Genomic DNA, 13,184 nt, shown 5'->3' with positions numbered 1-13,184 from the left:
TAAATATCAATAAGTCATTTGCATAGAGTGCTATTTTCAGTTCTATATTTTCTATTCTAATTCCATTCTATTGCCACACTAAATAAAAATGGTGAGAGGGGACACCCCTGTTGCGTGCCCTTCTCTAAAACTATCTCCTCAGATAATTGTCCATTTATTATAGTAGCAGTAGTTGGTTTGTCATCAATCTTTTTTTACAAGATTCAGAACAATATTAAAAAAAAACAAATTGCTGTAGTGAATAAAATAAATGTTCCCAATGAATAGAATCAAAGGCTTTTTAGCATCTGATAAAATCACCACTCCTTCAAGGTCTTTATATACCTGTGACTGTCTTTTCCCTAATTTTAAAGTATTCTAGAATCAATGGGGTGTATTTATCAAAGTCTAGCGGACATGATATGCTGTAGCATATCATGTCCGCCAGACATCGCTGAATGCAGACAGTTAACATTGCACAAGCAGTTCTAGTGAACTGCTTGTCCAATGCTGCCCCCTGCAGATTTGCGGCCAATCTACCACTAGCAGGGGGTGTCAATCAACCCAATCGTACACGATTAGGTGTATTGATGTCCTCAGCCTCAGAGTAGGCAGACCAGTTAAGGAGCAGCGGACTTAAGACCGCTGCTTCATAATTGCTGTTTCCAGTGAGCCTGAAGGAAAACAGGGGCATCAGGGGTCAATCGGCCCTTGATAAATCGGCCCCGATATGTGAGGGAGAGGGGAGGTGTGTAGAACTCTGTATTTAGGAATAGAAACATAGAACAAAAAAAGTATTTTATTGAAAAACTTTACTTAAGCAATGAAAAGAAACAGCAGGTAAAGCAATTTGAGATAACAATCCAACCTGATGATAATCAAAAAAAAGTATTTTGCAAAAATATAGTCAACAATATACTGGTGTTGGTGAGAAGGAAAATAATACCTAAGGTCCGCAACTTGTACCAATCCGATCAGTATGATTGATGGCCCCTGCTAGCAGCCGATTGGCCTCCAGTGAGCAGGGGTGGCATTGCAAAAGCATTTCACCAGAAAGGTCCAAATCATAGTATTGTATAAATCCCGCAACAAACACCTATACAATCAAATATAAGGCCTAATACCAGAAAGGTTCAAAGGAGGTAATTATCCCCATTATATAGTGCAACACAAAATAAAGGAAGCCCTAATATAGAGTCTACCGGTGACTATAATATCTCCTTAAGGAGAACCACAAAAAAGGGATTGGCGAACTGCTAGTCTCACGTGTTGCTCCTACACAATTATTTAAAAACACTGGGTATTCCTGTCCTAATCTGGAACTATAAAAGCATCTAGTATAGGGCTAAATCAATAAAGCAAATAGAACATATCAAATATAGCTGCAATACAATACCAAAGACCACCTGGTCAGGACCTAATCACGTCACAAAACGCTTTTTTTTTTTATTTCTCATAAATATCAATAAGTCATTTGCATAGAGTGCTATTTTTGGTTCTATCTTCCCTATTCTAATTCAATTATATTGCCACATTAAATAACAATGGTGAGAGGGGACATCCCTGTTGCGTGCCACTCTCTACAACTATCTCCTCAGATAATTGTCCATTTATTACAGTAGCAGTAGTTGGTTTGTCATCAATCTTTCTTACAAGATTCAGAACATTATTTTAAAAAAAAACAAATTGCCGTAGTGAATAAAATAAATGTTCCCAATGAATAGAATCAAAGGCTTTTTAGCATCTAATAAAATCACCCCTCCTTCGAGGTCTTTATATACCTGTGACTCTGTCTTTTCCCTAATTTTAAAGTATTCTAGAATCAATGGGGCCGATTTATCAAAGTCTAGGGGACATGATATGCTGTAGCATATCGTCTCCGCCAGACATTGCTGAATGCCGACAGCATACGCCGTCAGCATTTAACATTGCACAAGCAATTCTAGTGAACTGCTTGTGCAATGCTGTCCCCTGCAGATCCACGGCCGCTAGCAGGGGGTGTCAATCAACCCGATCGTACACGCCTCAGAGCAGACAGACCAGTTAAGGAGCAGCGGTCTTAAGACCGCTGATTTATAATTGCTGTTTCCGGCAAGCCTGAAGGAAAACAGGGGCATCAGGGGTCATTCACCCCTTGATAAATCGGCCCCCAATATGTGAGGGAGAGGGGAGGTGTGTTGAACTATGTATGTAGGAATAGAAACACCCTATAGATGGTGCAAAACGAACGCAACAAAAGTTGCATTATTTCACCCTCCATAGTGCTGCCATTACGAGTTTTAAACAAAAAGCCGGCTTTTTAAAGGGATATGGTTGCGTTGAGCTCAATACAGCACAAAATACAAGCGCTGCTTTGACGTGCTCATGCACGTTTTTCCCATAGACATTAATGGGGAGAAAGTGTTAGAAAAAAACCTAACACCTGTGATCGCGGAATGAAAAGCTCCGTAACGCAATCCCATTTATGTCTATGGGGAAATTTTTTTTACATTTAAACCTAACACCCTAACATAAACCCCATGTCTAAATATCCCTAATCTGCTGACACCTACATATTAACCACTAATCTGCCGCTCCCGATATCGCCGCCAACAAAATATATCTATTAACCCCTTTTCTGCCACTCCCGATATCGCCGCCACTATACTAAAGTTATTAACCCCTATTCCCCCGCACCCCAACATCGCCTACACTATAATAAAGATATTAACCCCTATTCCGCCACTCCCTGACATCGCTGCCACTAAATAAGGTTATTAACCCATAAACCTCTGGCCTCCCACATCACTACCACTAAATAAACCTATTAACCCCTAAACCGCCAGCCCCCACATCGCAACAACCTAAATTAAACTATATTAACGCCTAAACCTAGCCCTAACCGTAACCCTAACCCTAACACTCCCTAACTTTAACATAAATAAAATAGACCTAAATTAAAGTTAATAATACCTATTTAAAACTAAATACAAACTTACCTGTGAAATAAAAATAAAACCTAAGCTAGCTACAATATAACTAATAGGGTTTTTTTCACAGGTAAGTTTGCATTTATTTTAACTAGGTAGACTAGTTAGTAAATAGTCATTAACTATTTACTAACTACCTAGTTAAAATAAATACTAACTTACCTGTCAAATAAAAGTAAAACCTAAGCTGCCTTACACTAAAACCTAACATTACAAAAAAATACAACTAACATTACAAAAATAAAAAACACTAAAATTATAAAAAATAAAAAAACAACCATTTCAAAAAATAACAAATGAAATTATCCAAAATAAAAAGAATTACACCTAATCTAAAAGCCCTATTAAAATAAAAAGCCCCCCAAAAATAAAAAACCCCACTAGCCTACAATAAACTATCAATAGCCCTTAAAAGGGCCTTTTGTAGGCAAGTTAAACTGCTCTTTTACCTGTAAAAACCCACCACCCAACCAACCCCCCAAAATAAAAAAAACCTAACTCTAAAAAAAAACGAATCTACCCATTGCCCTGAAAAGGGCATTTGTATGGGCATTGCCCTTAAAAGGGCATTCAGCTCTTTTAAGACAAGCCCAAACCCTAATCAAAAACAAAACCCACCCCAAAAACCTTAAAAAAAACTAACACTAACCCCTCTTTAGGTACTCACAGTTGCTGAAGTCCGGCTTGAAAGATCTTCATCCCAGTGGCTCCATTTTCATCCAGACGGCTCCATCTTCATCCAGGCAGCTCCATCTTTATCTATCAAGGACCAGCATCTTCTTCATCCCTGCGGAGGCATAGCGGTTGATGCGCGGAAGCGGAGGTCCAAATCGGAGGTCCAAGGCGGAAATCTATCAATCCGATGTGGAGGTCGTGTTCATGCAATGGTCCACCGCACACTGAGGATTCAAATGCAAAGTACCGCTTTTATACTGGGGGTACCATTGCATTCCTATTGGCTGAAAATTTTAAATCAGCCAATAGGAATTAGAGCTGCTAAAATCCTATTGGCTGTTCAAATCAGCCAATAGGATTTTAGCAGCTCTCATTCCTATTGGCTGATTCGAATCCGTCCAGGCGCCTTTGACCTCCGCCTTGGACCTCCGCCTCCGCTCATCGACTGCTCCGCCACCGCAGGGATAAAGAAGATGGCGGTCGCTTGATGGATGAAGATGGAGCTGCCTGGATGAAGATGGAGCAGGTGGGATGAAGATCGTTCAACTCGGACTTCAGCAACTGTAAGTACCTAAAGAGGGGTAAGTGTTAGGTTTTTTTTAGGTTTTTTGGGGTGGGGTTTTATTTAGATTATGGTTTGGGCTTGTCTTAAAAGAGTTGAATGCCCTTTTAAGGGCAGGAAAAATAACTGGAAGCCCTTTTAAGGGCAATGCCCATACAAATGCAATTTTCAGGACAATGGGTAGATTAGGGGTTTTTTTTTAGAGTTAGGTTTTTTATTTTAGGGGGTTGGTTGGGTGGTGGGTTTTACTGTGGGGGGGTCTTTGTATTCTTTTACAGGTAAAAGAGCTGTTTAACTTAGGGCAATGCCCTACAAAAGGCCCTTTTAAGGGCTATTGGTAGTTTATTGTAGGCTAGGTTTTTTTATTTTGGGGGGGCTTTTTTATTTTGATAGGGCTATAAGATTAGGTGTATTTGTTTTTATTTTTAATAATTTTGTTTGTTATTTTTTGTAATGGTAGTTTTTTTATTTTTTGTAATTTTAGTGTTTTTTATTTTTATAATGTTAGTTGTATTTTTTGTAATGTTAGGTTTTAGTGTAAGGCAGCTTAGGTTTTACTTTTATTTTCACAGGTAAGGTTGTATTTTTTTTTTACTAGGTAGTTAATAAATAGTTAATAACTATTTACTAACTATTCTACCTAGTTAAAATAAATACAAACTTACCTGTGAAATAAAAACCTAAGCTAGCTACAATATAACTATTAGTTATATTGTAGCTAGCTTAGGTTTTATTTTTATTTCACAGGCAAGTTTGTATTTACTTTTAAATAGGTATTATTTAGTTTATAATTGTAACTTTAATTTAGGTCTATTTTAATTATGTGAAAGTTAGGTGGTGTTAGGTTTAGGGTTAGGGTTACAGTTAGGTTTAGGGGTTAATATAGTTTAATTTAGGTTGTTGTGATGGGCTGGTGGTTTAGGGGTTAATAGGTTTATTTAGTGGTAGTGATGTGGGAGGCCAGAGGTTTAGGGGCTAATAACTTTATTTAGTGGCAGCGATGTTGGTGAGCGGCGGAATAGGGGTTAATATATTTATTATAGTGTAAGCGATGTTGGGGTGTGGGGGAATAGGGGTTAATAACTTTAGTATAGTGGCAACGATGTCGGGCAGTGGCGGAATAGGAGTTAATAAAATGTATTAGTGGCGGCGATGTCGGGAGTGGCAGATTAGGGGTTGATAAGTTTAATATAGTGTTTGCGATGCGGGAGGGCCTCGGTTTAGGAGTTAATAGGTAGTTTATGGGTGTTAGTGTACTTTGTAACAGTTTAGTTATGAGTTTTATGTACAGTTTTTTAGCCTCACCGCACAACCAGTAATACCTGCGCTATGGGAATCCCATGCAAAAACATAATTTTTTCGAGTGCGGGACTGACGTTGTGTTACAGGCTAAAAGGCTTGCGGTACAGTCATATCAAAAGACTTGTAATGGCTGTGTTGCTGTTTTAACGCTGAAATGGCAATTTTTTAAGCGTTAAAACACGAACGCAAAACTTGTAATCAATCTGATAGTATTTTGCCAGTCCATTTTTAAAAAAAACACACAAAAAACAGGATCGTAAATTTATATAAACTTTAATATAGGGTTGTAAATTCCTTAAAGGGACACTGAACCCAATTTTTTTCTTTCGTGATTTAGATAGAGCATGACATTTTAAGCATCTTTTTAATTTACTCCTATTATCTTCATTCTTTTAGTATCTTTATTTGAAATGCAAGAATGTAAGTTTAGATGCCGGCCCGTTTTTGGTGAACAACCTAGGTTGTTCTTGCTGACTGACGGAAAAATTAATCTACCATCAAAAAAGTGCTGTCTAGAGTCTGAACCAAAAAAAGCTTAGATGCCTTTTTTTTCAAATACAGATAGGAAGAGAACAAAGAAAAAATTGATAATAGGAGTAAATTAGAAAGTTGCTTAAAATTGCATGTTCTATCTGAATCACAAAAGAACAAATTTGGGTTCAGTGTCCCTTTAAGACCACTCAGCTCTAGCCTGCTCAAGTAGATTTGCAGATAGTCCCCAACTCTTTCTATATCACTTAACAGAGTTTTAAAACTCAATCAGGTTATTATTAGATAGGTTTCATACAAAATAGTCTAGACTACAGGGAGTGCAGAATTATTAGGCAAATGAGTATTTTGACCACATCATCCTCTTTATGCATGTTGTCTTACTCCAAGCTGTATAGGCTCGAAAGCCTACTACCAATTAAGCATATTAGGTGATGTGCATCTCTGTAATGAGAAGGGGTGTGGTCTAATGACATCAACACCCTATATCAGGTGTGCATAATTATTAGGCAACTTCCTTTCCTTTGGCAAAATGGGTCAAAAGAAAGACTTGACAGGCTCAGAAAAGTCAAAAATAGTGAGATATCTTGCAGAGGGATGCAGCACTCTTAAAATTGCAAAGCTTCTGAAGCGTGATCATCGAACAATCAAGCGTTTCATTCAAAATAGTCAACAGGGTCGCAAGAAGCGTGTGGAAAAACCAAGGCGCAAAATAACTGCCCATGAACTGAGAAAAGTCAAGCGTGCAGCTGCCAAGATGCCACTTGCCACCAGTTTGGCCATATTTCAGAGCTGCAACATCACTGGAGTGCCCTAAAGCACAAGGTGTGCAATACTCAGAGACATGGCCAAGGTAAGAAAGGCTGAAAGACGACCACCACTGAACAAGACGCACAAGCTGAAACGTCAAGACTGGGCCAAGAAATATCTCAAGACTGATTTTTCTAAGGTTTTATGGACTGATGAAATGAGAGTGAGTCTTGATGGGCCAGATGGATGGGCCCGTGGCTGGATTGGTAAAGGGCAGAGAGCTCCAGTCCCACTCAGACGCCAGCAAGGTGGAGGTGGAGTACTGGTTTGGGCTGGTATCATCAAAGATGAGCTTGTGGGGCCTTTTCGGGTTGAGGATGGAGTCAAGCTCAACTCCCAGTCCTACTGCCAGTTTCTGGAAGACACCTTCTTCAAGCAGTGGTACAGGAAGAAGTCTGCATCCTTCAAGAAAAACATGATTTTCATGCAGGACAATGCTCCATCACACGCGTCCAAGTACTCCACAGCGTGGCTGGCAAGAAAGGGTATAAAAGAAGAAAATCTAATGACATGGCCTCCTTGTTCACCTGATCTGAACCCCATTGAGAACCTGTGGTCCATCATCAAATGTGAGATTTACAAGGAGGGAAAACAGTACACCTCTCTGAACAGTGTCTGGGAGGCTGTGGTTGCTGCTGCACGCAATGTTGATGGTGAACAGATCAAAACACTGACAGAATCCATGGATGGCAGGCTTTTGAGTGTCCTTGCAAAGAAAGGTGGCTATATTGGTCACTGATTTGTTTTTGTTTTGTTTTTGAATGTCAGAAATGTATATTTGTGAATGTTGAGATGTTATATTGGTTTCACTGGTAAAAATAAATAATTGAAATGGGTATATATTTGTTTTTTGTTAAGTTGCCTAATAATTATGCACAGTAATAGTCACCTGCACACACAGATATCCCCCTAAAATAGCTATAACTAAAAACAAACTAAAAACTACTTCCAAAACTATTCAGCTTTGATATTAATGAGTTTTTTGAGTTCATTGAGAACATGGTTGTTGTTCAATAATAAAATTAATCCTCAAAAATACAACTTGCCTAATAATTCTGCACTCCCTGTAGTGCCCAAACCATGAGTTTCAGTCCTTATTAATATCTTCACAGGAAATAAAAAAGGCCCTCTAACACATCAAGTTCCTTGCATAGATCAGCTCTTGTCTGTTCATAGAAAAAAATGAAAAAGAACTTCAGATCGAATAAGCCAAGCTATTATCTAAACCCTGAATTTCAGGCCCTGTTGGGTTATTCACTGAGATTATGCAATGTATCTTACAGGCATTCAAGACCTATCCAGTAAGCCCCCACGTTCATCCAAAAGTATCACTTTAACATTCTCATATGCTTATTCCATTTTTATTTTTCGGCCTCTTTCCCTTTTGAAAACGTGCATCCATGAAGAAAGGGCAGTGACTTTTGCCAAATATTTAGTTCTGATATATTACAGTGAGATTTAAAGTGAATGTCAATTTTGATGCTAAAGTGCCCGGTTTTTAAAAATTTGATTAAAAACAGGGGCACTTTAATTCATCAAAATTTACATTTCACTCCTGTTGCGAAAAAAAAAACTTACCTTTTAATCTTGACAGCAGCTCCAGCTTCCTCTGCTTGTTGCAAGCCATGTCTGACGTCAGAAATCATGGATAGGTCATCCTCCAATCACGGGTTCCCCCCGGGGGAATCAGTGTCTGATTCAACGCCGTGATTGGAGGAAACCGGATTCCTCATTTTAGACCCAGGAAGAGGCTTTGCGACGGGTGGAGGAAGCTGGAGCGGCTGTCAAGTTTAAAAAATAAGGTTTTTTTCACAACAGGAGTGAAATGTAAATTTTGATGAATTAAAGTGCCCCTGTTTTTAATCAAATTTTAAAAAACCAGGCACTTTAGCATCAAAATTGACATTCACTTTAAATATCCAATTCTTCACCCAACATAGGTTTCTTCACTGGGTTAAACACGTGGCCCCCTCTTCGCTTATATTCCCTTGGGTAATTAAGACCTAGCTGCTATATAGATGCACAGTAGTCACGATATGCTCCGGCAGTTGCAGTCACCAAATGTAAACAAGACTGAAAACCATATGGGGGTCTTCACTGAATCCTGCTTGTTCAGTGAGGTTGGCTCCAGTCACCTTGTATCCCTCAGACTTATCTGCCAGCTGAGGTGTCACCGCTTTTAAGTCAGGGGTACTACCTTGCATCCAGGACTGTCCCTGTAGCACACGTAGGACAGTGACAGTCTCCTTATCTGGACTTCCCTTTGCACTCTGATCTGCCTGGGTGTTCTTTCTCCAGCACAACTCTAATTTGCGCTAACGACTTCCATGGGAGGAGTGAGTTCACAGCCCCTCTAAATTATGCTCTGGCTGCTATAGAGGCTTGGGTGCTTCAGACCCCAACACCAATGGACAAACGAGGTGTGGTAAACGCTAATGCAAATGCAGCTACTACGCATCAGCACTGCCCACCGAAAGTCTGTCCACAATCTTCCTCATTTGCCAATGTTCATCCCCAATCTTTTATCACCTTTCTTAATGATATACGTGAAAACTGCAGGCTGCAAACTCACCCTCATTCTATTAGCTTTCAAGTTTGTAGCCCTGTAGCAAATACAATAAAACCAGAAGGCCCGCTCTAAATAATAAAGTGGCACACTAAACACATGGCAAGCAAAGGCTGAAAAATTAGTAGTTTGGTCAATCTTTAGAATGCCCAAAAGGATGATTTGTTTTCTTAAATATATCTCTTACTTGTTTGAAGTATTAGAAAACAATGTTCTATATTGTAGTTCATATATTCAGTAGAATAATGTTAATTTAATTTGTGAGGTTTTAACTTAGCAAAGTAATCAGATAAAGTTTGATACCTATAAATATATATTCTCTGCAGCGTGATTCATCTTTGGTCAAACTCATACATTAATTTATAAAACATATGTTAAACTGGAAAGAGTCCACTGTTTGACAAATATGCTGTCAAGAACTACACAGGAACTGGATTTCTAACCCTAGTGGTTATCATCTTTATAAACACAGGCCAGGGAAAATGTTCAGTTGTTTAAATTGAATTATGACTTTAAAAAATAATAAGCCTTGTTTGGAGCACATAAATTCAATAAGTTTACATTTGCACACCCTTTTTGGTGCATGCATTGTGTGTGGAGGCAAATGTTTAACTGATATTAACATTTTCATCTCACTCTAGATTCAAACATTCCTAAGGTGCTGCATCAAACACTGAGACACAAATAGAAAGATATTAGTTTCCGATATACAACATTGATTTTCCAATGCAGTATATTTAGAGTATAATGTGCATTCTGCTTATGCTTGGGGTAAGGAGGCAAGGAGAATCTTATCAGATAGATCTTCATTTATGTTGAAGTATTTATTATAATGTTAAAATGTTTGGGCTTTATTGTAATAAGTCATCATTGAAAATGTTCTCTGTAATCTCCGTATAAAGGTCCCATTTTACTCTAAATCACTTTGGGCCAGATTACCAGTGGGCGAACAATTACGTCAGATCGATATAGGGTTTAATGCGGGTGTTTGTACATGCTGGATGTGGTGCACATATTATAAATTGAAAGTAAGCGCGATCAATTGAGCGCAGTTGAAGATAACAAGCATCGTGATAGCCAACCTCATAGCTCTGGTTAACTGTTTCGCAAAACAAAAAATGTCACAAAACACATAAAAATGCATTGCAAAGTACAGTTACACTCATAATAGCACTATCTAATAAAATCTATTAAAGAAAAATATTGCACAAAAAAGTTATAAAAGCTAAAAAATTATATACCTGTATATATAGTCGTATGCAAAAGTTTAGGCATCCCTGACAATTTCCATGATTTTCATTTATAAATAATTGGGTGTTTGGATCAGCAATTTCATTTTGATCTATCAAATAACTGAAGGAAACAGTAATATTTCAGTAGTGAAATGAGATTTATTGGATTAAAGGGACAGTCAAATCCAAAAAAAACTTTCATGTTTCAAATAAGGCATGCAATTTTAAACAACTTTCCAATTTACTTTTATCACCAATTTTTCTTTGTTCTCTTGGTATTCTTAGTTGAGAGCTAAACCTAGGAAGGCTCATATGATAATTTATAAGCCCTTGAAGGCCGCCTCTAATCACATGATTTTGTATTTGCTTTTCTCAACAGGGGAGAGCTAGTTACTGTAAGCCATATAGATAACATTGTGAGCATGCCTGTGAATTGTGGCAGACACTGCACTAATTGGCTAAAATGAAAGTCAATAGATAACAAATAAAATGTCATGTGATCAGGGGGTTGTTAGAAGATGCTTAGATACAAGGTAATCACAGAGGTAAAAAGTATATTAATATAACCGTGGTGGCTGTGCAAAACTGGGAAATGGGTAATAAAAGGATTATCTATCTTTTAAAACAACAAAAATTCTGGTGTTGACTGTCCATTTAACAGAAAATGTGCAATATGCATCAAAACTAGACAGGTGCATACTTTTGGGCACCCTTGTCATTTTGTTGATTTGAATACCTGTAACTACCTAGCACTGATTAATTGGAACACACAATTGGTTTGGTGAGACCATTAAGCCTTGAACTTCATAGACAGGTGCATCCAATCATAAGAAAAAATATTTAAGGTGGCCAACTGCAAGTTGTTGGTCTCTTTGACTCTCCTCTGAAGAGTGGCAACATGGGGGCCTCAAACAGCTCTCAAATGACCTAAAAACAAAGATTGATCAACAATATGGTTTAGGGAAAGGCTACAAAAAGCTATTGCAGAGATTTAAGCTATCAGTGTCCACTGTGAGAAACATACTGAGGAAATGGAAAACCACAGGCACAGTTTTTGTTAAGGCCAGAAGTGGCAGGCCAAGTAAAATATTGAAAAGGCAAAGAATGGTGAGAACGGTCAAAAACAGCCCACAGACCACCTCCAAAGACCTATAACATCATATTGCTGCAGATGGTGTCACTGTGCATCGTTCAACAATTCAGCGCACTTTGCACAAGGAGAAGCTGTATGGGAGAGTGATGCCACACCACAAACATAGTCGCTTGAGGTATGCAAACGCACATTTGGACAAGCCAGTCCTATTTTAGAAGGAGAAGGTGCTGTGGACTGATGAAACAAAGATTGAGTTATTTGGCCATAACAAGGGGCGTTTCACATGGCGGCAAAAGAACACAGCATTCCAAGATAAACACTTGCTACCCACGGAAAAAATTTGTGGATGTTCCATCATGCTGTGTGGCCATTGCCTGTACTGGGAATCTTCTTAAAGTTGAGGGTCACATGGATTCCACTCAATATCAGCAGATACTTGAGAATTATGTTGAGGAATCAGTCACAAAGTTGAAGTTACGCCGGGGCTGGATACTTCAACAAGACAATGACCCAAAACACTGCTCAAAATCTACTCTGGCATTTATGCAGAGGAACAAGTACAATGTTCTGGAATGGCCATCCCAGTCCCCAGACCTGAATATCATTGGAAATCTGTGGGGTGATTTGAAGCGGGCTGTCCATGCTCGGCAACCATCAAACCTAACTGAACTGGAGATGTTTTGCAAGGAGGAATGATCCAAAATACCTTCATCCAGAATCCAGACACTCATTACAGTTTATAGGAAGCGTCTAGAGGCTGTTATTTCTGCTAAAGGAGGCGCTACTAAATATTGATGCAATATTTCTTTAAGGATAACAGCACTTTTTCAGAAAACCAAGAACTTTCATAAAATATCTTTAGTTTGTAAAAAATATCAAATATGGCAAAAAGTCACCATAAAAAATTAAAATCTGGGGTTATTTCTTCATATTTTTTTGTAGCATAAACATTAAACATCAGCATGGGAGCCATTATTGCCTAAATATTTCAAACACACAACTAGTATTGAATTAATAATCCAACAAAAAAAATATTTAGGATTCAATACCTATCTTATTTAATAGATAAATACTAATTAAAAATTACAAGATTTTTGTCGCCTTGCATCACTGAACCCAATTTTTTTCTTTCGTGATTCAGATAGAGCATTCAATTTTAAGCAACTTTCTAATTTACTCCTATTATCAATTTTTCTTCGTTCTCTTGCTATCTTTATTTAAAAAAGAAGGCATCTAAGCTATTTTTTTTGTTCAGGACCATGGACAGCAATTGTTTATTGGTGGATGAATTTATCCACCAATCAGCAAGAACAACCCAGGTTGTTCACCAAAAATGGGTCGGCATCTAAACTTACAATCTTGCATTTCAAATAAAGATACCAAGAGAATTAAGAAAATTTGATAAAAGGAGTAAATTAGAAAGTTGCTTAAAAATGCATGCTCTATCTGAATTACGCATGAAAAAAAATTGGGTTCAGTGTCCCTTTAAATCAGAATTTCTCAGAGG

The sequence above is a fragment of the Bombina bombina genome, chromosome 2 (genome assembly GCF_027579735.1).
Source record: "Bombina bombina isolate aBomBom1 chromosome 2, aBomBom1.pri, whole genome shotgun sequence".
Classification (NCBI taxonomy): domain Eukaryota; kingdom Metazoa; phylum Chordata; class Amphibia; order Anura; family Bombinatoridae; genus Bombina; species Bombina bombina.
This window is presented reverse-complemented; position numbering follows the sequence as displayed.